Source organism: Equus asinus, chromosome 1, assembly GCF_041296235.1.
Source record: "Equus asinus isolate D_3611 breed Donkey chromosome 1, EquAss-T2T_v2, whole genome shotgun sequence".
Taxonomy (NCBI): Eukaryota; Metazoa; Chordata; class Mammalia; order Perissodactyla; family Equidae; genus Equus; species Equus asinus.
In genome coordinates, this window is record NC_091790.1 from 186589917 (window position 1) to 186614176 (window position 24260).

At 49.6% G+C, this 24260-nt stretch overlaps 1 protein-coding gene across 2 annotated transcripts in view; it reads right to left on the reverse strand.

Moving 5' to 3' along the window:
- The window catches only part of PLXNA4 (plexin A4), a 428442-nt gene extending 405577 nt beyond the window's left edge, over window positions 1-22865 (reverse strand). For both annotated transcript variants that reach the window (XM_014840844.3, XM_070513683.1), the window contains exon 1: window positions 22731-22865. The gene's annotated coding sequence lies outside the window, so the exon portion shown is untranslated. The remainder of the gene's footprint in view (window positions 1-22730) is intronic.
- Window positions 22866-24260: the final 1395 nt, after the last annotated feature.

The window sequence follows — 24260 nt, forward strand, 5'->3', positions numbered from 1 at the left end:
CATTGGAGAAAAGCAGAAGGGAGGGGCCCATGCCATAATAATGGTGCCCTCGGCTAAGACTCAATCTTGCAACACTGGGGACATGAAAGATGGATAATACTGAATCTTCTCAAAACTCATCTCTTTCTAAGCCAATCCATCCCATAATAGCATGGCTCCCCAGCAGCTCCCAGCATCCCATATGCATCAGTCTGCTTTCCTCTCTGTAACATAAAGACATGGTTTAGTCCCTACGCAAGGACCCCAGCACCTGACCAACCAAAGGGAAAATGTTCCCCAGAGACTTTTGAAACCCAGATCTACTCCCTTTGGAATCTTATGAACTTCTCTTCTACTTGCTTTATTTATTTGTCTTTTATCAGCTTACATCTCCTTTTCGTTGTCCACCAAGTTTAGAAAATACCTCTTGAGAAAATCTACCTGGATCTAACGTTTGTAACATTACATGTGCTCTCTCCTGGACTGGCAGCATCCTGCAGGCTCTCTTAGCCCCCCGCCGTGTCCCTGGGCTGGTCTGTAGTTGCACTTGGCTCCCGTACATGGAGAGAGGCTCTCAGCATCCAGTCCGGGTCCTACTGGGCTTGGAGACAGCGAGCCCAGGTGCATCCAGGTCCCATACCAGCTCGGTAACTTCCTTCACGCACTTTCTCTTTCCTCCTCTCTTGACGAGATGCAGAAGTACCACTGGGGCACTGAGAAGCCGTAGGGATGGTAGAGCCACAAGAAGGAAGGAACCTGGGTTCCTGAATAACTGCACGGAGCAAAATCCCCCCACATACTAACCAAATATTGAACGGCAATGTGTGAACCCACTGATATTTGGGGGGCGTTCATTACAGAATTAGCCTACCTTGATTAAGACACCACTAATGAGCAACTCAAGAACAAACAGAACAAGCCTATAATAGTAAAGCAAGCTTCATCCATTCAGAGACGTTTAATTACAAAATTCCAGACAGCCCTACAGGCAGAGCAGGGAGCGCGCCTCTCGTGTTTCTGCCATGACAGCTAGCCATGCTCATACACAATCAGAGCTGTCTGTGAAAGATCGTATAAGCCAGCCCTGCACCCCCTTGGCCACCCTCTAGTTTCTCTATCCGAATAGTGGAACGCCTACGATCGCTGAAGGAAAATGCAATACGATCCTAGGTGTCACCTTTCAAAGGGCATTAGTGACTGTCAGCAAAAGTGATTCAAGCCCCAGAAAAACCCTTATGTCCTTTTACCATCCAAAACTAATCCTCTTCACATCAGACATCAATGTTAAATAAACAGAAATTTCCATTAACCTGCACCTCTGTACATTTATTTTTAAAAAGCTGTGTCATTCTCCTTTAAATGAACATACTAATTAGTGTATTAATAAATAGTTGAATGGAATCAATGAGACATGTAATCAAGGTCTGACCAGGAGTCGGGCCAGGTTGAAGGGGGTGGGGGAAAGGAGCAAGAGGGAAAAGAATCTTATTAGCAGGTTTGCTGAGGAAGGACATGCGGAATCAATGCCCCACATGCAACTGAGATGCAGCCAAAGCTGACAGTGTGTGTAAGCTAAGTGCTCGCCGCCTCCCTCCCTTTGACAGGAAAGCTCCTGGTGAGAGTTAATGTGACTAGCAGGGAGGACATTAATTGGGACTGGAAAAGCCATTCAGAGATTGTGTCCAGATCACAGCTGGCAAAGTTACCCAGAACCTCATTGGTGCTGGAGACCTAACTCCTAGACCTTTGTTTAAAATACTGAAAAATAACAAGCTAGGAGGGTTGATTTCATTCTCAGCAAATACTTGCTCTTAAAAAGCAGCCACAATGGGAGTTATTTACTTGAGGCCCTTTGTCACTCTTACTCCCCTGCAAAAATCCTGGTCCATAAAGAGTAGCTGGAAGAACCTTTGCCCCAAGAGTCAGCCCACTGGGAGGACAAGGGCCGGGACCCTCGAGACGGCCTTGGGGATGGGAATGGGGCAGGCTCTGCTCCTTCATCAGCTCCCAATTTCCTGTAGCACACCTCATAGCAGGAAGGCTCTGGAAGGTGAGAAGAGGAAATTCTTTTGCAGGTATGAGGTTACCAGCTGAAGTGGTGATCTGATTACCTGCAACAGCCCACCCACAACCCCCTGCCCCGCCTGCTTGCCATAGCTTAGGTCAGCATTGATACTCCAGGTGCATTTCCTCCATCTGGAGACGCACCCCTTTGGGACCCAAAACTCTGAACTAAAGAAACCTGGGTTTTCATTTCCCTGGAGATTAATATCAAGAGTAACACTCTTCTGGACAAGATTAGTTAGGTGCCTGAGCCCTCAACCCAATGCCAGTGATAACAGCTGAAGTGGAAGTTGTGTTAGGATGAAAGAGACTCAAAAAACAAATCTTGCCTTGGGTCTAGCACAGGCCACAACAAGCCCCCTTAGAGGTGGTCCTGCCAGGAGTCAGGTGATTGGCTTCTCAGCCCTGGATGAAGTGCATGGCCCAGCATTCTATGGTGTTATTGGGCCTCCATGCCGTGAAAATGAGGTTCCTCCTTCTGGAGAAGGCAAGTCTCTCTGGGCGTACCTTGCAAGCAGAAAGCCTGATGCTCTGAACACCTATCTCTGGCACCCACAGCCACAGCCGGAAGATCTAGAAACAGAGTCTGCATCCTGAGGTCTGTTTCTGCCAGCCCCAGGTGTGGCCTGTGACCTGCTCACCCTGAGGTCAGCGTTTCCTGGAATGACAGTGAGGAGACAGATTAAAGGAAGTGTGGGGACATGAGGGGGCAACTCTCAGCTGCCCTTGAGCTATTTTCCACATTACTACTAATGGTGTTTTGCCCCCAGAGGCTCATAACAGTGCTGGAAGGATCTCTATGTTCCCCCAGACCTCCCCAGACTCATCAGAAAAGCCAAAGGGTGACAGCCATCAGCTCAGGGTAAGAGCTTCCTGACAGGTCCACAAAATGACATGCAGAAGGAAGGGCCAGAGACAACTGTCTTCAGGCCCAGTCTGGAATACAGACACACAGAGCTGGTGGTCAGGGGCCTCCCTGTCTGGTTTTAGAAGTTCTAGCAAAATCCCCCTATGCCAAACAACAACTTAGAACTATGGAAAGCCTCCCCCTCTGGCCGTCAAAGCCTGGTGGGCAGAAGGCATCCTGGTGGAAGAAAAAGGAGATACAGCAAGGCTTGGCCAATAGAACACAGGTAGAATGTCAGCTCTCACTCACTCCTTGGTCATGGATATAGAAACTATGGTATATAGTACCACAGGTCCTGTCTAGAGAAAGAAAGCAGAAGTAGAAAGCACCTTTACTCTGAATAGAATGCTCAGGAAACACTCAACTACTTCTCAATTTTGTCCAAGGGTAGATACTCATTGGAGACATAGGTAAATAGATAGATGGATAGATAGATAGATAGATGTGTGTATATATATGTGTGTGTGTGTGTATAAATATGTATAGTCTATATGTATATATACAGATATATGTATACCTATCTATCTATAAAATGACTTTTTCAAACCAAAAATGTCAGGACACAGCAATGGTATAGAATATCTGAAGTGAAGGCTGTTCTAGTAAATCCAGGGCCTGTGGTCATTATAGATGGGCTGAAGAATAGAGGATAGTTGTGACAAGGATTCTGGGGTGACAGTGTGCTAGTGAGGTGCTCCCCTTCCTTCAGGGCACAGAGGAGAAGTAACAGGTCTCTCCATGGTGTGCTTGCAGTGGAAGAACATCTCATTCAAAGCTGGCCCAAACTCCCTGTTCACAGAGGCCCCATCATCATCAAAACACAGCAACGCAGTGAGTCCCAGACTCCCCATACTTTCTCTCCCTCTGCACAGTGGCTGGTCACCTTCCTCCACAGTCGACCAGCTTCCTTCCCCTCTCAGCCAGAGCACTGCCGGGAATAATGCAATGTTTCAAGCTTAATAGTTTTCATCATGCAGAGATTATACTGATTTCAGAGGGGAGGTGCCTGGAGGAACTGGGCATGCTCTGGCAACCAGGGTGCCTCAGAGCAAAGGATTCTGATTGAACAGCTGGACACACACAGTGAAAACTAGGCATGAAAACCCCAGAGGCCCTTACTAACTAGTTTAGGTTATTTTACCAGGAAACCAGGGCCTGGAACTGAAGACGGCTGAGACGGGCTGTCTTCATAAATATCCCCTGTTGGATGCAGGTGAGCATATCCAGGTATGTCAATGCCATGCACACGGGACCCACGCTTCTGATGTCCAACGGACCATGTCAGCTTTATGACTTTGTGGCAGGCAAACATTAGTGGACACCCCAAACTGCAATGCTTGACATAATCATTAGGTAAGCCCTAGGCAATAATTACCCACTAATGGTCAGTCACTGCCTTCAGTTAAAGCCAAATGTCTCCTACTTGATCCTAAAACAAATGTAGGTCCTGGGTGGGAAACCTGAAAAAACCAGCAACCATCGCTACCACCTGGCAAGAAAAACACATTATCTAAGATATCACTGGTGGCCCTATAAAAATGATGGACTTTTACATGAATGCGCTGGCAAAATGGCTGGCTGAATGGAGCACCGACTGGATAGATAAATACGGCTGTAAATCTAAACTCCAGGCAAATGCTGGATCTTCCAAATATTAAAAAATCTGTATGGATATTTTAAAATCTTTTTTTAAGAGGTCACATTTAGAGGGAGGGCCAGGATTGATCCAATGGGACCTGCCACCTGCCCTTCTTCTCTTCCCATTTGCTTGAAGAACTTCAAGGCATTCGGCCCACTGAAGCCAGTGTTAGAAACAGAGGTGACTCCTTATAAACCAAGAAAAGTGGAGTACTTTAATCCAATACAGAGTGGCAAGAAGCATAACTAACAAGTTTTAGGAATCTAAAGAGCAGGCGATAATTTTCAACAATATTGTTTATTGTTGAAATAAATTTTTTTATTGTTGAAATATTATTTATTTATTGCCTCCTTTTATTGAGCATTTAATATGTGCCAAGCAGTGTGTATTATGTCACTTAATTGTCACAGTAGTCCTATCATGTAAGTATTACTTTATCCTTTTAATGATAAGGAAACTGAACATCAGAGAAGATAGGTAAAGTCACAATGCCCAATATCACACAGCTACGGAGCCAGAGTTTGATGATGTCCATAATTTACTTTAAAATACTTCAGCTTAAACAGTGTGGTATACTATGTGTAAGTTAACCTACACTCAAGGATGTTAGTCAACATTTGAAGGACTGACATCGAAAATACACACTCAGGGTTGGTGAGTTGGCTTTTGCAAAACTCACATCAGAGTCTACCCTGAGTGTTTCAACTACACTATCTCGATCAGCACTGCTGAGTTTGTTAAAGAGCATAGGAGACGTTAGAAATAATTTTTCAGTGGGAAATTAGGTGGTGTCACAGAGAGATGATTGGTTAGAAATACCATCCAGGCACCTCTGCCCTATGGGCACAAGAATCTGGCAAGCCCAGAGCCCTTTGTGGCTCCATTCTTGGCCTGGGGCTCCCATTAGGTCTGTGTTTCATCTTTCGAGACTCTGTGCTCTGATTCCACTAGAAGGTGAGCTGAAACCTGCAGCCAAAATATTGTTACATCTGCCTCAAATAAACCTTCCTTCAAATAAACTTGTCAGAGTCACTGTTATGAACTAAATGTTTATGTCATCCCAAAATTCATATGTTCAAATCCTAACCCCCAATAGCATGGCGTTAGGAGGTGGGGCCTTTGGATAGTAATTAGATCATGAGGAGCCCTCCTGAATGGGATCAGTGTCCTTATAAGAAGAGAAAATACTAGATCAATCTCTCCCTCTCTCTCTCTTTCTTTCTCGCTCTCCCTCGTGAAGACACAACAAGAAGACGGTTATCTATAAACCAGGAAGAGGGTCTCCACTAAGAACCAACCATGCTGGCACCTTGATCTTGGACTTCCAGCTTCCTGAATGGTGAGGAGTAAGTTTATAGTTTAAGCTCCCCTGTCCATGGTTTTCTGTTATGGCAGCCTAAACTGACTAAGACAATCACTAATCAGTGCTTCCCAAACTTTCTCACTTTCTGGCACAAGCAGAAAATGCTACTATTTGTACTACACCCTGTGGCCAGAGAGGCTCATCTGGAGGCTCTGCCTGCCACATGCCCTACACGTTCACCCCTAAGGTTGAGGGTACTCACTACCTTGGCAAATCTGCAAAAGCATTCTCTGGCACACCAGCTATGACAGGAGACAAGGTCTGCACGGAGCTTCAAGAACAGGTTGTGTGACTATTTCTGTGTCTGCTTACTAACAAAGATTGGGATGTGGACAGAACTGAGGCTGACACTTGCTTTCATTGGAAGTTTGTGGAAAAGGAGGCCCACAGCTCTCACTTACCTGTAATCACTGGGAACTGAGCCCCCAAATAATCTGAACATTGCGAATGGCCAAGTTGGTGTAGGCCAGGTTACAATGCCAGGTCTGTCTGCCTCCAAAGTCTAGGGTCCCAAAGAAAGTGAATCAATGGTTATTTGTCAAACCTGTGAGGGAAGCTCTCCAGGAAACACCATGCTGAATGGTTCTGTCCTTGGGACTACACTGTTTCACATTTTATCAGTAATTTGCATGAAAACTGAAACACATCAAATTTGTGGATGACAAATTCCAGGACTTGTGAAGTTCCAATGAGACACCACGAGAGAAGTCATGTGTTATTACTATAAGGGTCTACCACTGATGATAGTGACACATAGTTCAAAACCACCTTAGCAGGTTGGAACAGGGTCCAAACTGGACCCAAAAATGAAATTTAAGGTGAAAAACGTAAGTTCAAAATTTAGCTTTCAAAAAAATATTAATGGATAAAGTACCAGATGGCAGAGGTTCATGTAAAATATATACAAATAAGTATGGGAGGAGTTTAGAGACACACTGGTTATGATCCAGCAGTGGGATGCGGCTGCCCCCAGGGCTTAAGAGAGCCTGTGCCCTACAACCCGACACAGATGAATTCTGACGCTGGGCTTTGCTACCCCCACCTCCTGCAGACTCTGACCTTCTCCACACATCAGTCCCAAAGTCAAATGTGAAGTCAGGCCAACTGCACTGTGAGCATCAAGGAGCTCTCAATCAAAGTGGAAAGTAATTAAAAGACAAAGGAACCCTCCGTCACGTGCTACCACAACTGGGTTGCTCCCATCCCCTGCAAAGGCACCCAAGGTGCCAGCACAGCCCAGAGGTGTGGCTCAGACAAAAGAAATGAAAGGAAAGTTAGTAAAGTCCCGAAATTTAAGATTTTCTTCACAGAAGATGGAAGGAGTGGGGGCAATCAACACCCAAGCGGCAACCGTTTCTGCCCCTAAATAAAAATCTCTGTATTTCCTTGCATTTCACTTTGATGTTATCATTTTTATTTGTTCACCTTTGTGAAACCTCAGAACCTTCTGGACAAAGACAAAAGGAAGCCAGTCAAGTTTAATGGAATTTTCATTTTGGACAGGAAGTCACATGTGCCTCCCAGGCAACATGGTAAGTCTGTGATCAAGACTGACTCAGTAAAAGCTCCACTCACAGCGGGTTGGTGAGCAATGACAACTAATAGAAGCCTAAACGCCAGCACAAAGCCATGCCTGCGTGCAGACTTTCCATGAAGCTACTTCCTGCTTCCTGTGCATTCCCAGTTGTTTTGGGACGTGTAATGCCCTCTACTGTCCAGCCATTCTAGCACTCCTTCTTTTAAGCTGAGAAAACCAAATTTAAGGTGGAGCTAAAGAGAAGAAAATCAAATGACCCTAATGTTGGGTCAAAAGGAAGTGCGAATGTGTCTGACAGTCACCAGCTTTCAAGAAATTTGCAATTAAGTAGGAATATGAGATGGAAATACTAAAAACATGAGTCAATAACTCGTATATTACAAATAAATTCTTGGCAGCCTGAATTTGCAGTGTCTCTAGCCATACTACTGTCTTGACGCAAAAATACCTGGGTCTGGCTAATGTCTGGAACATGGACAAGGCTACCTACAAAATTTGTTAGCTAGTAAAACCTCTTCCAGAACAAAAAGATTTTTAAAATTTGCACGTATAAGTTTTGGAATGAAAATGCCATGCTTTCAAAATGATACGTACCTGGGACATGTTGCTTGACATTTTTAGAAGTTACTTTTTTCTATTTGGCCATGTGATATTCCTCAAGCTTTTTATTCGAGCTCTTGTGAACCCTCCAAACATGGGCATTCTCAAACTAAAGCAAGAGAACTTCTACTACATTTCAAGTCCCAGAAGTAAATAAATACCATTTCACCAATAATGAGAGCCATAAATGTAAATACAGGTTTTAAAAAAATATTTAACTCATTTATTTTTAAGTATTTGCCAAGATGCATTCGGTCTTGCTAGTATCAAGTCCTCGAAGACAGAATGAAGGGAGTAGAAGGAGGTGCAGCAACTTCTTCATCAATTTAGGTCTGCGTTTGCCAAAGATTGCTCTCTCCCACCACCCCCGCCACCCAGCTCGCGGCCCGTCAACAGCCAGGATTCCCTGTCCGATTTGACACTACGCACACGGTCAGCACCCTGAATATTTGCACCTTGGATCTTCTCATCTGAGCATAGAACCAGAAGCCCCTCTGAGGACATCTGGAAAGCGCAGGCCAGCAGAAAGTCTGTACAACGAAACATAAGAGGCCAGAGCAATGGAAAAACAGAAGCGGTGGGGCAGCAGAAGCCTTTGAGAGGACTCAGCTCACCCATCCCAGAGGCCCCCGCCCCCAGCAGAGAGAGTCATGCACACATGCCACAAGCACAGCCCAGGGCAGCATCGACTACTCTATTTTGGTCCTAACCACAGATTACTGTGGTTAGATTACTTCCCTTCCTAGGGCCCCAGGCCCTGCCCTCTGCCCCATGCTAGGGAAACAAGTTGCCACCAGATAAACTAGAAAAAACTTCTCAGTTCCCTGAGACCAAGTAGCTATGTAAATATATTATGCACTGAGTACAGCTGATAAAATGTACAAGGGCTAGGTACAGAGGCGTGAGGAGGGAAGACAGAAACCTTGTCATCTCTGTGAAGCTCTTGAAAGGTTAGAACTCAAAAATACCTACCCTGCCCCCTGTTTCCTCTCCATAAAGGAGGCCACACTCTAAGCCATTTTTATTAGCAACTCTGAGATACCCAGAAGCAGTCCAGAGAAGAGAGTAGACCCATTGTTTCACTTGAAATTGCCCTGCACTTTTGCAGCTAAAGACACTCTTTGGGGCTGAGCTCCCAGAGTCCCTCATTCTAGAGGATTGGACTACACTGTCCAGTTGGGCTAAACTGCCAGCTGGACGCCTCGCACTGTTTGAGGACCTCTACCCTCTACTCAAGAGCACCCAAACTTTTGTCACCAGCCACTTCCACATGTCCTGCAATTAATAGGGGCTACTAAATTACAAAACTTCCCTGCAGAATGCAAAGCACTGGACACCAATCCATTAGCTCATTTATTTTTTCCATCTCTTGGAAAGAGGGGCAAGGCACACTGCTGGAGTACCTATTAGGTACTGGGCTGCTGGTATTTTAATTCAAATAGCTTCACTATAAATGTGTGAAGCCAAGGTAGGACAACAGGGAGCGGAACCTGTGGCTCCCTGGAGAAGGACTGGCCCACTTGATAGCATTCAAATAACAGAAATTTGTCTCAAACATTCTTTGGGCCAAGTAAAACTTACCTAGTGGCCAGATCCTACCAGCAAGCCTTGATTGTACAGACTGGCTCCCATGCCCAGGATGCGGAATTAGATGAACAAGATATTATTTCGAAAGAGCAAGGTCAAAATTATAATCACCATCTCTCAGCTCATGACGGAGCTCATTTCACCAGACCACGCTGTTTTGAGTGTGCGCTCACTGAAAGTGGGGTGCGCCCACCAAGAGAGGGGACAGGCTGATGCCCAGAACAAAGGCCTGGCCATTCTCCATTGCTGAATTCTAATTCTGCCTTCATCCCCAGCTTGCTCGGCAATTATCTATGTATGACTCAACCTCCCGGGACCACTTTTTTTCCACTGGAAAATAGCAGGGATGTCTTAAGGCAAGGTGAATGCCTGGATGTTTTCAGAACAATCTCAGGCAAAATGTTCAAGACAGTATGTTTAATTCAAAACATGAACCACTCGAAAAGTGTAAAAATCTATACGTGGGTCTTCTTGCTTCTTTACTAAGCTTCTGCCAGATCCCAAAATGAACTCCTAAGTCTACAAATGGGACCAGAAGTAAATAGCAGAGTAAGCACTGAGATGAACCTGCCAGGCACACAGGAGCCATCTATCCACGGGCCTCCTAGTCACCCCTGCTTGAAAATCCCATGTGCAGCTCAATTCACCGTGTCCAGAAAAGAACACAGCCCCTTACCCCACCACCCCTTCTCAATCAAGTCTTGGTCTAGAAATCTCTAGCTCGGTGAATGGTGCCACCTTCCACTGCCTGCCCAAGCTGGACACCTGCCAGACGTCCCCAGCTCCCCTCCCCTTGCTCCCACCATCTTCACCTCAATGCCTGCCACTCACCCACTCTAACTCCCACATCCCTCTCAAATCAGTCTCGTTCTCTCCTTGGCCACCGCCTTCGGTCAGCCCTCTCCCATGTCTCCCTGGGTTCCTCTAATAGCCTCATTTCTGATTCCTTCTGCACGTGGTCCCACATAGTGATCTTTCTACAGGGAATCTGGCCTTGTTGATTCTCTTACTTGGAAATCCCCACGGCCTCAACACCACCTGCCAGACAAAACCCTTAGCGGGACACTTACCCCTGGTCCTGGCCCAGCCTCTGCCCATGTTAGCATCTAGCTCCCCTACCCACCTCTGCCTTGAACGACTACAGACCGAGCGCTGTGTGCTCTCCCATCTCCACGCCTTGTCCATGCCACTTCCTCCTCCTGGCACCTCTTCCTCACATGTTCACAAAGCCAATCCCACTCACCCTTCAAAACAGCCTCCAAAGCTCCACTTGAAGCGCCCCCTCCTTCTCCAGGAGACCTTCTCAACGTCCTTGCCTTTCATATTCGGATGGGTGCCCCTTGTTACATCTTCTCAGGATGCCTTCCACATACACAGAGCTCACACCTTACCACAGTGTGTTTATCTATTAACACGTGTGCTGCGGCCACATCAAGCTGTGAGCTCCCTAATGGTAGCAACTAGGTCTTTCATCTCAGCACAACCAAACTCTTGCATAAGTGCCTAGGACATAAGAGGCACTCAATAAATATTGACTGAATTGAGTAACTGATTGATCAATCGATTAGTTGGTTAAATATTCCATAGCATCGCATCTACCTCTCTAACTAAAATATGTAAATACATATGTCTGCAGCAAAGGGAAACTAGACATTGAGGGAAATCGTGATTCCTTTCCTTTCTCCGCAGCCCCCCCCTTAACCTGCTACTACAGCCAGTATCGGACTCCCCTCCTACTCTGGCCTCTGGACTCCTGCACTAACCATCCCCTCCCAAGGTCCCCCGCCCTCACACATGCATTCTGCCCTCTGACCCCCTGCAAGCTGCTTTGATGACTTACAGCTCTTCACCAGGTCAGTAAACACATGGGCGATGGTAAAGGTGTAATGGCAAGAGGCCTAAGCACAGACTTCTTTCTCTCTTTCTTGATTTTCTCTGACCTCGCAGGTAAATAGAACCTTCCTCCTGAAGCTCACCTGGTCCTTTCATATGCGTGGCCACATTCATCCTCTCCTCCTGTGCTTCTGATCAGGACAGCAAGGGCTTATTCCGACTAAAGAAAAAGAAATCCAGGCCTAGCCCAGAGACGGAGCTCGCTGAAAGATATTCAGCGGACCTAAGATTAGAAGCTGGGTCTCCCTATTCCCTGGCCAGCACATTACACTTCTTCAATTGCTCTGAAAAGGAAAACCTCAGGATTATTTTGCAGGAGAAAAAATAGGCCTCAAGGAGCTGCAGCCACGTCTCCGACAAGCTCCATTCAGAGGGCACGCAACTTACATAAGCGATTTCCTATTACACCACAATTGTCACTGCAACATGACAGTCTTGCAGCCTCCTTGAAGTATTCTCTTTGTTGTTTTTTTTCTGTACAGATCCCCCAGAAGGAAAAATCAAATACGGTCCGAGCGAGAAAACAAATCACATGACCCCCGCAGACCCAGCTTCCCCTTCTGCATGGCTCCTCTGAGAAGGACCAAAGAGAGTGCAATGAATGGGCCCCTGGGTCTGAGCCCTCTCCCACCTGCCCTGTCCCCAGAGCTCTGCTGTGTCCCTGCAAATAGAATTCCTTTTTCTTTCAAATGATGAAAGCCAACAGTTTACGAAGAAGAAATGAAGTGGCAATTTCCCAGCGTGGCTGGGAATCAATACAAGCCGCTGTCAGGATTTTCCTTTCAAAGGGTGACTGCCACCCTTCTCCAAAGTCAAGAGTGACAGAGCTCCAGTGCTTGACTTACAGCCGCCTCATCAGAGCAAGATATTTTTCATTTAAAACTCACTGCAGTTGGGTTCAAACTCAGCTGGGACTTGATTTACTGCTAATTCATTTCTCCAATTCCTATAATTCTAAACTCAGTCACCAAACAGTTTAATGCTGATAGAATCACCAGTGAGATGCTTTATGAATGGGCGCCAGGGGAATTTTGTTAGCAAGTGTGTGTTAGCAACTGTTATTCACTTTGGAAAAGAGCACAGTGCTTGGGCAATGCATTGCCAAGGCCCTATAATTGGGCACGTGGGTTATCAGTCACTGTCCCTCGGTGACCCAAACCCAAATACCACTGGGGTGAGACACGCCCCCACCTCAACTCACACATACACACACACACGCACACACACACATCATTACCTATGTAAGATGAATACTGGGCGGTGAAATGCTTCCCGTGGGAAATTCCTAACTTCGCTCTCCGGGTCACTACCCAAAGGTGGACACCATGGATTTACAGCCTAATTAGGAACCTTCAGCCTCTCTAGGGTAGTAAAGTTTCTTTCCCAAGAGAAAATTTGTTTCAACTATCCAAAATCTAGGGAGCTGTATCTTAATAACTCAAGTCTTCTTTGTTAATTCAGAACATTTATCTTTGCCAGTTATATTGAAGTCTCTTATTCGATAAGTGTAGCTGAAAAAAATATATCGAGAAGGTGCATGTCATTACTCACGTATTTTGCAAACATCCATCTTGATCTATTACATGCAACCAAAAAGTGCTACTTGTTGGAAACATTTCCACCAACCTGTCAGAGCTGCAATCACGCTCCTTAAAATGGTCCCTTTAGAAAATAGACATTTGAAGGCATCACAGTCACCAACATCTTGTAACAATTCACAGCCATTTCTGAGATTTCCCCAAAGCAAATGACAAGGACAAGAGGAAAGCAGCTCCTCTGAAAGCTGGACCTCGCCAGTCCCCATAGAAACAGTACAGTAGATTCCTTCTCCTGTTTTGTCTGCTCTAAACTAACCTCAGAGCTGACGCTTCCAGTCGAAGGTCACACCCCCCAAACACTTTCTGTCAAACACTCGTTCCAGGAGATGTCAATAGGTTTAAATACACCCACACAAAGGGAACCCACCAGCAAATACGCTGAAAAATGGTTGGCAGAGACTAATTAAAGAGGTTTCTCCGTAGCAGGCCTCCTGTGCCTTCCATGTGCATAGAGTCTCCAAGAAGAGGACACAGCATAAGGTGTTGGCAAGACTTACTCGCCCAAGGATGCTTTTTACAGGGAGGGGCTAGTCTGTGGAATGCTCTGGGAAATGCAGTTTGGACATCCCTCCCAATCTACTGGCCCCCAAATCCAGGGCGAGTTTTATGTAGAAAGCAAGAATTCAATTCCGGGCGCATCACTGCCCCCTACCTGCCCCCAACCACCACCACCTACGACACTCTAGGGTGATTGACAGGCTCAGCCTACACTCATCCTGGTTCATATTAATCCTCTGAAATAGCCAGTTGGCCTGCCTCAATGTGGGTCCAACCCTGGCCTTGCCAGAGAGCAGGCACCGGCCATAGTGGCTGGTTCACACTTTCCTCGTTTTGTCCTTTATAGGCCGTTCGTCTCCACCTTCTCCTGCTCCATTTAGTCATTCTCTTTACTTGGCAAATATTTATTGATTGCTTCTAGAATGATAGGCCCTAGGCTGGGCACTGAGTACTATACAAGAGAAGAAATGGTCCCTCTCACCTAAAACACAAGGAAATAATTTCAATGCTATTGTCATCATTGCTACTGCCAACAGCATCTTCTTTACCATTATTAAAACATGAATTAAGTTCCTGATTACCCAAGAGACTGCCTCAAGCAGGGGCTGGTCCTGACCTCCACGAGCTGGAAATCGCAGGCAGACAAGCTATGGCAGACACATGTTTCGAAGGCAGTGCATCACTCGCATCCATCAACGGATAAGGGCAAGTACATTTAGAGGAGGAAGACAGAGGTCACGATCTATTGGCGAAGAGAGCTGGGAAAGGGGTCACAGCACAGTGAGACCATCAGTTCTTCACCCGCCTGACCCTAGATGGGCTTCAGAGCACAAAGTTGTTAAAAAAAAAAAGAGGGGCCCTGGCTAGAGGCAATGACTTACAGAAAATATTTTATGCAGAAATGTCCCCTGTTGCTTTATATTTCAATCCTTACAACATCTTTTAAAACAAGGAGAGAGGCGGAGGTCATTTGCATCTATCCTCTGCTTCCAGGCAGCCATGACCCCTCAGCCATCACAAACAGAAGCATCTGAGATGTTCTGAGATGTTCACACTCCACCATGTGGAAGATACTCCTTTGGTTAATAAGCTCTAAAAGTTAGGAAAGTCTCTTAAAACCTGGCGGAAACTCATTCCTAATATGATTCCTATTAGGGGTCTAAATCGGGTAACCCATAGTGTGGTTGGCGCTTGTTGTCACAGTCATGAATGTGGGGGGCTGAATGACGCCTTCTTGGACCTGCTCTGGGTCACTGTCTGACTCTCTTCTGAAGAGCAACGTGTTCCTTATATGGAACCCATTATTCCAGACTTCCAATTGATGTACTGCCCAGATCTGCCTGGCCCCACCTGACACCCTACCCCCACCCCCAATTCTGGACTTCAGCCACTTGCCTTGCTTCCTGCCAGAGTGGCCCCAGAAGGCCCTGGCTCCTCCATAGCTTTCACCAGAGTCACCTGCTATTCCTCTGGTCCTGAAGTTCTTGCTGCCTGTCTTCCTTCAGGGGTGAAGGCCAGGCTCCTGCAGGTGTAACACCCTCAGGCCCACTGTGGGGGAGTCACAGAAGCCCCAGCCCCTGGGCCTGACCACAGAGGCTCTAGTTTGACCTGGCATCACAATCCCAAAGTAAGGGGGAAGTCCTGCCTCACGGGGTGAATGGAGCCCAGGGAGCTGCCCCAGATGGATGCTGGCTGTGCCTGTCCTCCAGATTCTCTGAGACTGTGTTCCCATCAGGTTTCTCTAGGTGCACCCCAAGCGACTGAGCCACCAGCTGTGTTTCCGCAGGAAGCTGTGACTGGCTTGGTCATGCATTCTTTGTTTCTCTTCCTTCTCTATCTCTCCTCCCTTTTTCCTTCACTCTTGCTGCCCTGGGATTCCACCCCTCAACAACGTGTTACCAGTTCAGCTTTTGCCTCCGGCTCTGCTGTCTAGGGAACCCAGGCCAAGACTGGAGTGAGAGGCAGACAGGCCAAGAGTACAGGCCCCGGCTCCTCCACAGCCTTCACCAGAACAGTTCTTCTTGCATCTGTTGTGGTCATTAGGATTCCATACAAAATTTCATTTGAGAGGCCAGCCTGGTGGTCTAGTGGTTAAGTCAGGCATGCTCTGCTTCAGCAGCCTGGGTTTGGTTCCCAGGCATGGACCTACACCACTCATCAGTGGCCATGCTGTGGCGGCATCCCACATACAAAATAGTGGAAGATTGGCACAGATGTTAGCTCAGGGCAAATCTTCCTCAGCAAAGAGAAAATAAAAATTTCATTTGAATAAAGAGTTCCACTGCACACATATTAGAATATTTTTTTAAGTCCCCAGTCTAGACCAATCCCTTCATTTCATAAATGGTAATACTAAAACATAAGGTGATTTTTTCCAAGCCCCTTAGCTGGTAAGTGATAGAGTTGGGATCATCTACATCCATCTGTCTCCAAAACCTAGGTTTCCAGCAACATCAGTGCTTTTTAACCAGGGGAACATAGCAGAATCGTCTAGGAACCTGAGAAAAAATATAAAACTGCCTGGAACTCACTCCTGTGAGAACCTCTCTGCTGCTTTGGAAGGAAAAGGGGCAAACATCAAGCCTAGAATTGGGCTGTCTGCCCATCAAGCAAAATTCTGCTTAAAACCCTAGTATCTTCAGAATCAGCAGAACCCAGTGCTTTGTGTGGGTAGCGTGAAAGTTCGGCTGAAATGTTTATTGTAGAATCCACTCCTCTATTCACAGTCGAGAGTAGATAAATGAAAGTGCTTGTCTTAGTCCAGTGTTTCTCAGCGGATTCCCAGGGCCAAAATACAGTAGATCTACTTTGTGCAGTTTTAGCAATCCATGTGAGTGTGTTTAAAGGCTCTGAGAAGTCCTGCAACAAAGAACCTCTTTAGCTTGACTTTACACTCAGGGTTTCTCAAATTTATTTGACCATGGAAACTTTTTGTGTGCTTAACACCTATTCACTCCCACAGAATACACTTTGGGAAATTCTGCTCTATTTTAGGTTTACCTTCAGGAAGCAGGTCTGAGAGGGAGAGGAGAAAATGAACTCTAACTCCACAAGGTTAGCAGACAGTCCACACAGGGTGCTCAATTACACATCCAATGGCTGCTGCCCCAACATGCCCACCTCTCACTGTCTGCTCCCCTCACAAGAGAAGGAACAGTCAGCCCATTCGGCTGTGCTTACTTTCCCTCCTCTTAACCTCTGGGCCAAAGCCAAGGGATGGTTTGTCCACTCTCCAGTTCTAGATGCCACACCAACTGGCGGGACGTCCATCTGGGCTCTTACAAGTTCAAGGAGCACGTCTGACGTGAAACTGACCCAGTGTGAAGACCAGACCAGGACAGCCTCTGACCCGCCATGGTTTCCCTCTCCTCCAGTCCCTGGGCCACTTCCTCCACTGTTCCTCCTCCTTCCTAATGAAAACCCTCTTTCCCGGAAGACCTCAGGGATTGATGCAGCTGGTCTGCACTCAGCGCATCGACTGTGGAGACGGTATCCTCTTAGCTAGTGATCTGTTTTGTGTTGGAGTGACAAAACCTTCCAAAATCCAATTTGCTGTTGCAAATCCTCCATGGGTGGGGTCGGGGGCACGGATGCCGGGAGCCAAGCTCAGCCTGCAAAGAGAGGATGCCCAGGATCTCACACACCTGTCAGTGTGAGTCTGAACAGGACTCCACATCCAACATTTTGGAGGCTCCTCCTGCTGCCCCAGAGGGGAGGTGATGAAATTCCAAGTGAGGCCCTTTCGGCCACCTCTAATGTGGCAGAACCTTCATTCACCTCGGTGTAGAGAAGAAGCCAAATAAATAACACAGAGAATAAAAGTTTGTCTTTTGGAGGAAAAAATCAAACAGCTAAGCACAAGAGCATCACCTGTGGCTGTTCTTAAAATGTTCAGGCCAGAGAGACGGAGTCAGGCAGCCTGGGCCCGGTCTTGGGATGCGACAGCATCCAATCCGGTCCACAGGCCCCATCAGGGCCTCACTGCCCACACCTCTCAGAATCCAGACATAATTCCTAACACCACTTTCCCTACACACAGCCCGTTTGCTCCAACTTCCAGTGAATCTCTGCTCCAACTACCATACAGTCCAGCCCCCAGTGTGGCACGACATCCACAGGCAAAGATTTCTTCCCCGCCTATGGATCCGCAAATCTGGAACCCCAGGGCTAATGAATGAACACATGAACAAATATTGAGCACCTACCGTGAGCATCCTTCCCCAAGAGTGAAAAAGACCACCCACCATGGAGCACCCTGGGGCCTTGGGCATTCCATCCTCGGTTCCTACACCATCAAAACGCGAAGAAACCATCCCCACCTTAGAGGGTGATTTGAAGGAGTAGATGAGAGATTACTGTTTCCACCACAGCAGAAAATTTGAAGTCACTAAGGAGAACTAGATTCCTACCAGCACAAGACTCAGAGGCTCACGGAATCAAAAGCAGAGACGGGGACTTCACTCATTCACCCCTCCTTAGTGTTTCCAGGAGGAAACTGGAGTTGCCAAGTAGAGCAAGTCACCCTCAGGGACTGAACCCTCTGCTAGAATGCTCCACGCAGTTTCACAGCTCACCAACAGTCAGGGACAAGACTCAGCCCCATGTGATGAAGGGGGAAATCGAGGCTCAAAGAAGAAACAGATTTGCCTGGGGCCACAGAGGTAGAGCAAGGGAGAAACCAGATATTCTAAACTTTCCCCTGCACATCCTCCCCCAAACCTCCCAAGGGGGCCGCGACACACTCCACACACATATTCTAAGAGGCAAACAGCACAGTGATAAGGAGGGAGGTCAGTTCACACAGGGCTGAGATGTGGCTCCGCTACTCACCGGCTGTGTGACCTCTGACAAAGCGCTTGCCCTCCTGCGTCTCACTTTCCTCGTGAGGTAAATGGCCATAGTAACAGTGACCGCCCGCCTCTTGGGTTGTTATGAGAAAGAAATGGGCCAACCTGTGCAAACTACTTAAATGATGCCTCCTCCAACAATTGCTCAACGAACATTAGCCACCATCATCATCACTTATTACTCTTTTCCATTCTGTTATTTTCACAAAGACAAAGACTAATGTCCTCACAGCCTCTCCCCTGGGAGGCGGATGCCACACGATGGTAAGGACAGGAGCCTGGGGCTCACATAGACTTGCACAAGGACTCAGGAAGCTATTCTTCCAAGCCGCTTCACATTAAGCAGGGGAGCAGCCTCCTCCTTCTGGAACAAGCCCTCTGCTCTGGGAACTAGGAACCCCTGCCTGCCTTCACTTTTAAGATCCATCTCTTACCACTTAGCAGCAGAGCCCCCTTCAGTCTCCGTGCTGACTCCACCTTCCTGCCACAACTCGGATGCTCCAGCCTGGGCAGCGAGTGAGGAGGGGAGAAGAAGAGTGAGTCCGTCTGGACAAGCGGGGGGCATCAGTGGGAGTTCAGGGTAGGGAGCAGCAGCTGGCTGGCAGCATCTAAAGAGGTGGTGTCCGCAGGGCTCTGCACGGACCGAGCATTGCTCAATAGAGCCTACAGGGCAATTACCCTAATCATGTGCATCTCCCAAACAGCGGCTTGATTTATTAGCACGACGTCTTTTTAAAATGCCGCTCTTAAATATAAATAACACTTAATCATCCAGCTGTCGTTAAATTCATGTTATATTGATTTCTTGGAGTGCCACAAATTTGAGGGCAAATGGGCTGGCGGATGTGCGCACAAAGCCAAGAGGTGGATTGGCAAGTGGGGGGGGGAGTCAGGGAGAAGAAGGAGGGTGGGGAAGGAGGAAAGGGGTGTCAAAGGAGAGAAATGAGCCCTGTTCAACCACCCCCAGGGTCTGAACCCGTCTCACATCCGGTAGCACTGGACACCAATAAGAAGACAGAGGAGCCTAAAAATGAATGGCACATCTGTTGCACAGACTAATCACAGCTGGACCACAGTCCGGTGTTCTGTATGGCTGCCGCCCTCCCACAGCCCATCACAGAGCCGCTCCAACAGGTCTCCGAGGTGGCATTGTCTGTGCAGTGCCTTCTCCCAGTGAGGATGGGGAGAAGCCGCTAAGAAATGCCCCCTAGCTGACTAGAAGGAGAGAGATTGGCTGCGATTTCTTTGCATCAAAGCCTGGTGATAACTAGGAGCTAAGAGCAGCTAATCACCCCGCCCCCTTAGCTCTCTCCACATCGGGACCGCTGCCTCCCTAGAAAGCAACCCCCGCCCCCATTTAATTCCATGCAGCCCTCATTGTGATTAAAAGGATCAGGAGGCCAAGTGCAGGCAGACTCTGCCATGCAGATCTCCCTGTCTGCAGGGAGCACGAGCAGCAGACATGGAGAGGTGCAGAGAAAGAGAAAGGAAATAAGTTGGCAGCCTCAGAGTCCTCCGGAAATGTCTGCAGAGCGTCGGTGGGCATCCAGGATGAAGTCCTGGAAGGACAGAGGCAAGCCTGCCTGAGAGTGAGTACCGGATTGGGCAAGAGGGAACAGCTCGTGGGCAACCAACCCAAGCCTCGTGCTCACAGCAGAGCCGCCTAGAGCACAGCCTAGCAGCAGCAAGGGTCTGCGGAAAAGAAGCATTCACAGTTGGGGTTTTTCGAATGCAACTCCCTTCCGAGTGAGGAAGCCGCCAGAGAACTTAAAAGCAAGGCCACAGAGAATGGTAGAGAGGGAGAGTGACAACGTGACATGCTCCAGGGCTGGGCAAGAGAGTAGGAAAAAAATTAGATGATGTACACCCAGCTTTACACAGATGTTAATTAATGCTTGCTTTGTCCTAGAAACCAAACTGGTACCCACTGCTAAGTGTGAAAAGTGTGGGGATTTTTTTGAACCCATGCTTAAAAATGTTTAAATTATAACCAGCATAATGACTGCTGGCTTTCCATTAAAATGACGGATCCTGAAGCTGTAAATACAGGAGAAAGGAGAAGAGGTCTACGTGGAAGATGCATGGACATTTCAGGATGCTCTGTAACCCATCCTTTTGCTCCTTCAAGGTCCCATGAGGAATGTTTACCTGGGAGCCACCCCCTGTTGCTGGAGTTCACTATTTCTGTGGAAAACCATGTGCTGCTCTACGCAGATGTGAGACCTCCCTGTTCACATTCAAAGGACATGTGTGGAAATGTTCCAGTTCTTCCACAGCCCTGAAGACAGAGGCGGGTCTCGTTGTCACACATGATTGAATGAGTGGACCGTGTACAGCTAGGCTCTTTGAGAACGTGTGTATATATCTGTGTGTGTGTGTGTACACACACCCGCCATTCTTAAAAAGAAAATGATGTTTCTTCCCCCTACCGGGTTCTCCCCATTGTGAGAGCTCTGCTTTATTCCATCTACCCTTTTCAATCAATCAAAGGGCAGCACACACAATACACAGCGGGAATACAATCTCCCTCCTGGGGCATCTGCACCTCTCCTCCCCAGCCTAGCTGGAGACCTTTGCAGGAGCTGGAAAAAGTTTGAAAATAGCAAAGATGGGGGTGCCGAGAGAGCCCTTTCTTTCAGCACCCAACTTCAGGATTTACAGAATCAACCAAATCCTGTGCCCAGCACGGAGGCCCCCTTGCTCGAAAGAATGTCCGCTCCTTTCCCCAATGTCCTGGAAGACTCCCAACATACTTTCCCCACTGGTGGGTTTGCGGGACCCTGTGAACACATGATCTTACATAGAGGGTACAGCTTATTCCATTTCTCACCAGGTTGCCCAAGCTACTCCAAAAGGGACAGCTATAGGAACACAGGACCTTGCTATATTTATATTTGACTCGAAAATACTGTTTTATTTGGATCTCATCCTCTTCTCCTTACAACAACTGAGTCTTGAATGAGTTGCTCTTTGACCTCCAAATGGGAAGCGTGAAAAAGGGCTGTTGGAGCCCCAACCACCTCCTACCTCCTCCAGAAAAAGTTTGAAAATGAGCCGCCTGTGAACTCCAGCCAAGGAGAAAAGGAAAGGAACAGCTTTAGGGGACCAGAACCTGGTGCCACAGGCTTCTGGAGAGTGGTCTACACTGGGGAGCAGCCTGGCTCTGGGGGATGCTGGCCCGCCCAAGAATGCCTTGCCTCCCTATAGGGCGGGCACTGCCCAGGTGGTCAGGAGAGAGGGGACCCTCCTCCCTTTCCGCACTGCACCCTCCTCCATGCCCCCTTCTAGTTCTATTTTTCAGACACACACCTCCTCAAAGGCATGTGACAGGTGTTAGCTGGAGACCTAGGGCAACAGCCGAACGCTTTCTGGCACAGCACAGAGGGAAGGGCAGGGAGGTGAAGGCGGGACCCAAGTCCTGTGTCTCTAAGCCCTGTGGGCTTGCTGCTGCCCAGAGACTGCAGACGTGAATAGGTCATACCTTTTACGGAGGCCCTGACTCTCTTATGCCCTCCGGAGACAAGCAACACACCCAAAGCGCGGCTTAAGCCCCTTCCTGCCTGAAATCGCAGCGCATTCCCGGGGAAGCCGTGCCACGCTTCAGAAAGGCGTTTGTGCTGCCTCTTACTGGGGAAACGCAGTGTCTGTTCCATATGCACCGCCCTAAAGAACTGCAGCCCCATCCGCCTATGGGGCCTCCTCCCCGCGCGCTGGGGCACCGCGCTCTCCAAATATCTGTCTGAATATCTGTCGGTGTGTCCTCCATTAAAATCCCAGGGTGCCCAAAGGCCACGGAGCCGAGATGGCATTGGGCGGGTCTTCCAAGACCTCCCATTACTTCTCCGGTTTTTAAAACCAGCTAGAGATGCCAGGGGCTGGGAACTGAAAAATCGCTCCCTCAACCTGCCCAGGTGGGAGGGAGAGGCAGTAATACACAGAATTGTACCCCGAAAGTCCTGGGTAAGAGAAGTCTGAGTCCTGGAGCGTCAGAGGAGAAAGAACACGGGAAATACCTGCTCCGGCCGCGCCGCCCCTACGCGGGTGTCCAGGTGGGACGTGGGCAGGTGCATGTGCGCGGTGTGTGCCTGTGTGTATTTGTGTGTGCGTGCGTGCAGCGGGCTGGCTCCAGGGCAGCCGAGGACTCGTGGCCCGAGCCGCGTATCTCCGGCAGCGCTGCCCTCGCCGCCCGCCCGCCCACCCGGCCCGCCGGCTCCTTACCTGGAAGCGCCGCTTTCGCCTCCTTCAGCGGGAGCGCCGCATTGACACTGCAGATGGTGCCTGTGCCGCTGCCTCTCGCCCTCCTCTGAACGTGTGCGTGTGCGCGCGTGTGGCTGCCTCCTCCAGCCCCAGCCCCGAACGCAAATACTCCACCGAGGCACAGGGAACCCGGAGGAGGCAAGGAAAACCGAGGGCGAAATCAGAGCCTGCGGGGCTTGACAGCTCCTCTTGCAGCGTCCAAGGTGGGCAGAATGTCCAACAAAAAGGTCGGAAAATGTGGATCGATTCCAAGCGCCCCTTTCCTCCACCCGGCCCCGGAGCCGCAGCAGCAGTCGCGGCTCTCGGGGGCTGCGGTGGCGACGCGGGGCTGCCCCCCTTCGTCCCCACCCCCGCGGGCTGAATGTCCTTGATGCCAAGCGGGCACGGCGGCGTCACTCCGCGCCGCCCATGCTCGCCCGGTCGGGCCGCTGCCCGGGCGCGGCGAGTGCGCGGGGGACCCGCCGGGGAGCGCTCTCGGCGCCTCTGCGTGCCTCCCTGGGCAGCGGCGGCCGCCCCCCGGCAGCCCACTGCCTGCCGCGCCGCTGCTGCCCCCGCCCCTGCCGGGGGACCGGCCGGCCAGTGCCGAGGGGCCGGGGCTGGGGGGCCGCGGGAGCCGCCGGCTGCTCCCCGGGGAGGCGCGGGGCTGCGGCACTGGCGGCGGCGGCCGCTGGCGCTGCGGCGGCGGAGAGCGCGGCCGCGGGCCGAGCCGGGCCTCCCGGGCGCGCCCCCGGCCCCCCGGGCGGGCTGCTCGCAAAGTTTGCAGGGGGCAGGGAGCGGGGCCGCCGCTGGCTCGGCCGCCGCCGGAGCTCCCGGGCTGCCTGCTGCCGCCGCGGCTCGCTGCTGCTGTGCATTGAAGCCCGGCCAAGCGCTGCAAAAACTCCAGCTGCCTGGCGCTCTCTGGGTCCTCCTCTCCTCTCTCCCGCCCTCCCCGCTTCCCTTCCTCCCTCCCTCCCTTGCCTCCTCCCCTCCCCGCCGCCCGCCGCCGCTCCCTCTCTGGCTCGCTCTTGCTGGCTCGGAGCTCGCGGCTGACATCTAGACCGACCGAGAGCGGCCGGCAGAGGGGGCAGGGGGCGCCTTCCCCGCGCTGCGCGCCCGCCGCCGCCGCCTCGCCTGGGCTCCCCCGCACGCACGCTTGCGGACACCGCGCCTCGTCCCCTCGGTCAGCACAGAGCCACCCCGCCGGTAGCGATGTGGGGCAGAGAGGGGCGCGAACAGGGTGATGGGCGCAGGGCGAGCCCTCGGAAAGAGGCACACTCAGCCTCCTTGGAAGGCGGAGATGCGGGCGCTGACGGTCGGAGGAACAGTCAGGTGTTCAGAGCTGACACCGGCGCACGCACCCTTTCCTAAGAACCCCCTCCCCCCAGCAGCCCACCCAGACACCCCGCACGGCACCCAAGGACGGAAGGCCTGGGTGAGAGAGCATGAATGGTCACGTGCCCTAGAGCTTGCTCGGTAACCTGACCTGTCTAGTCATGTTTACCTAGCTCCTCC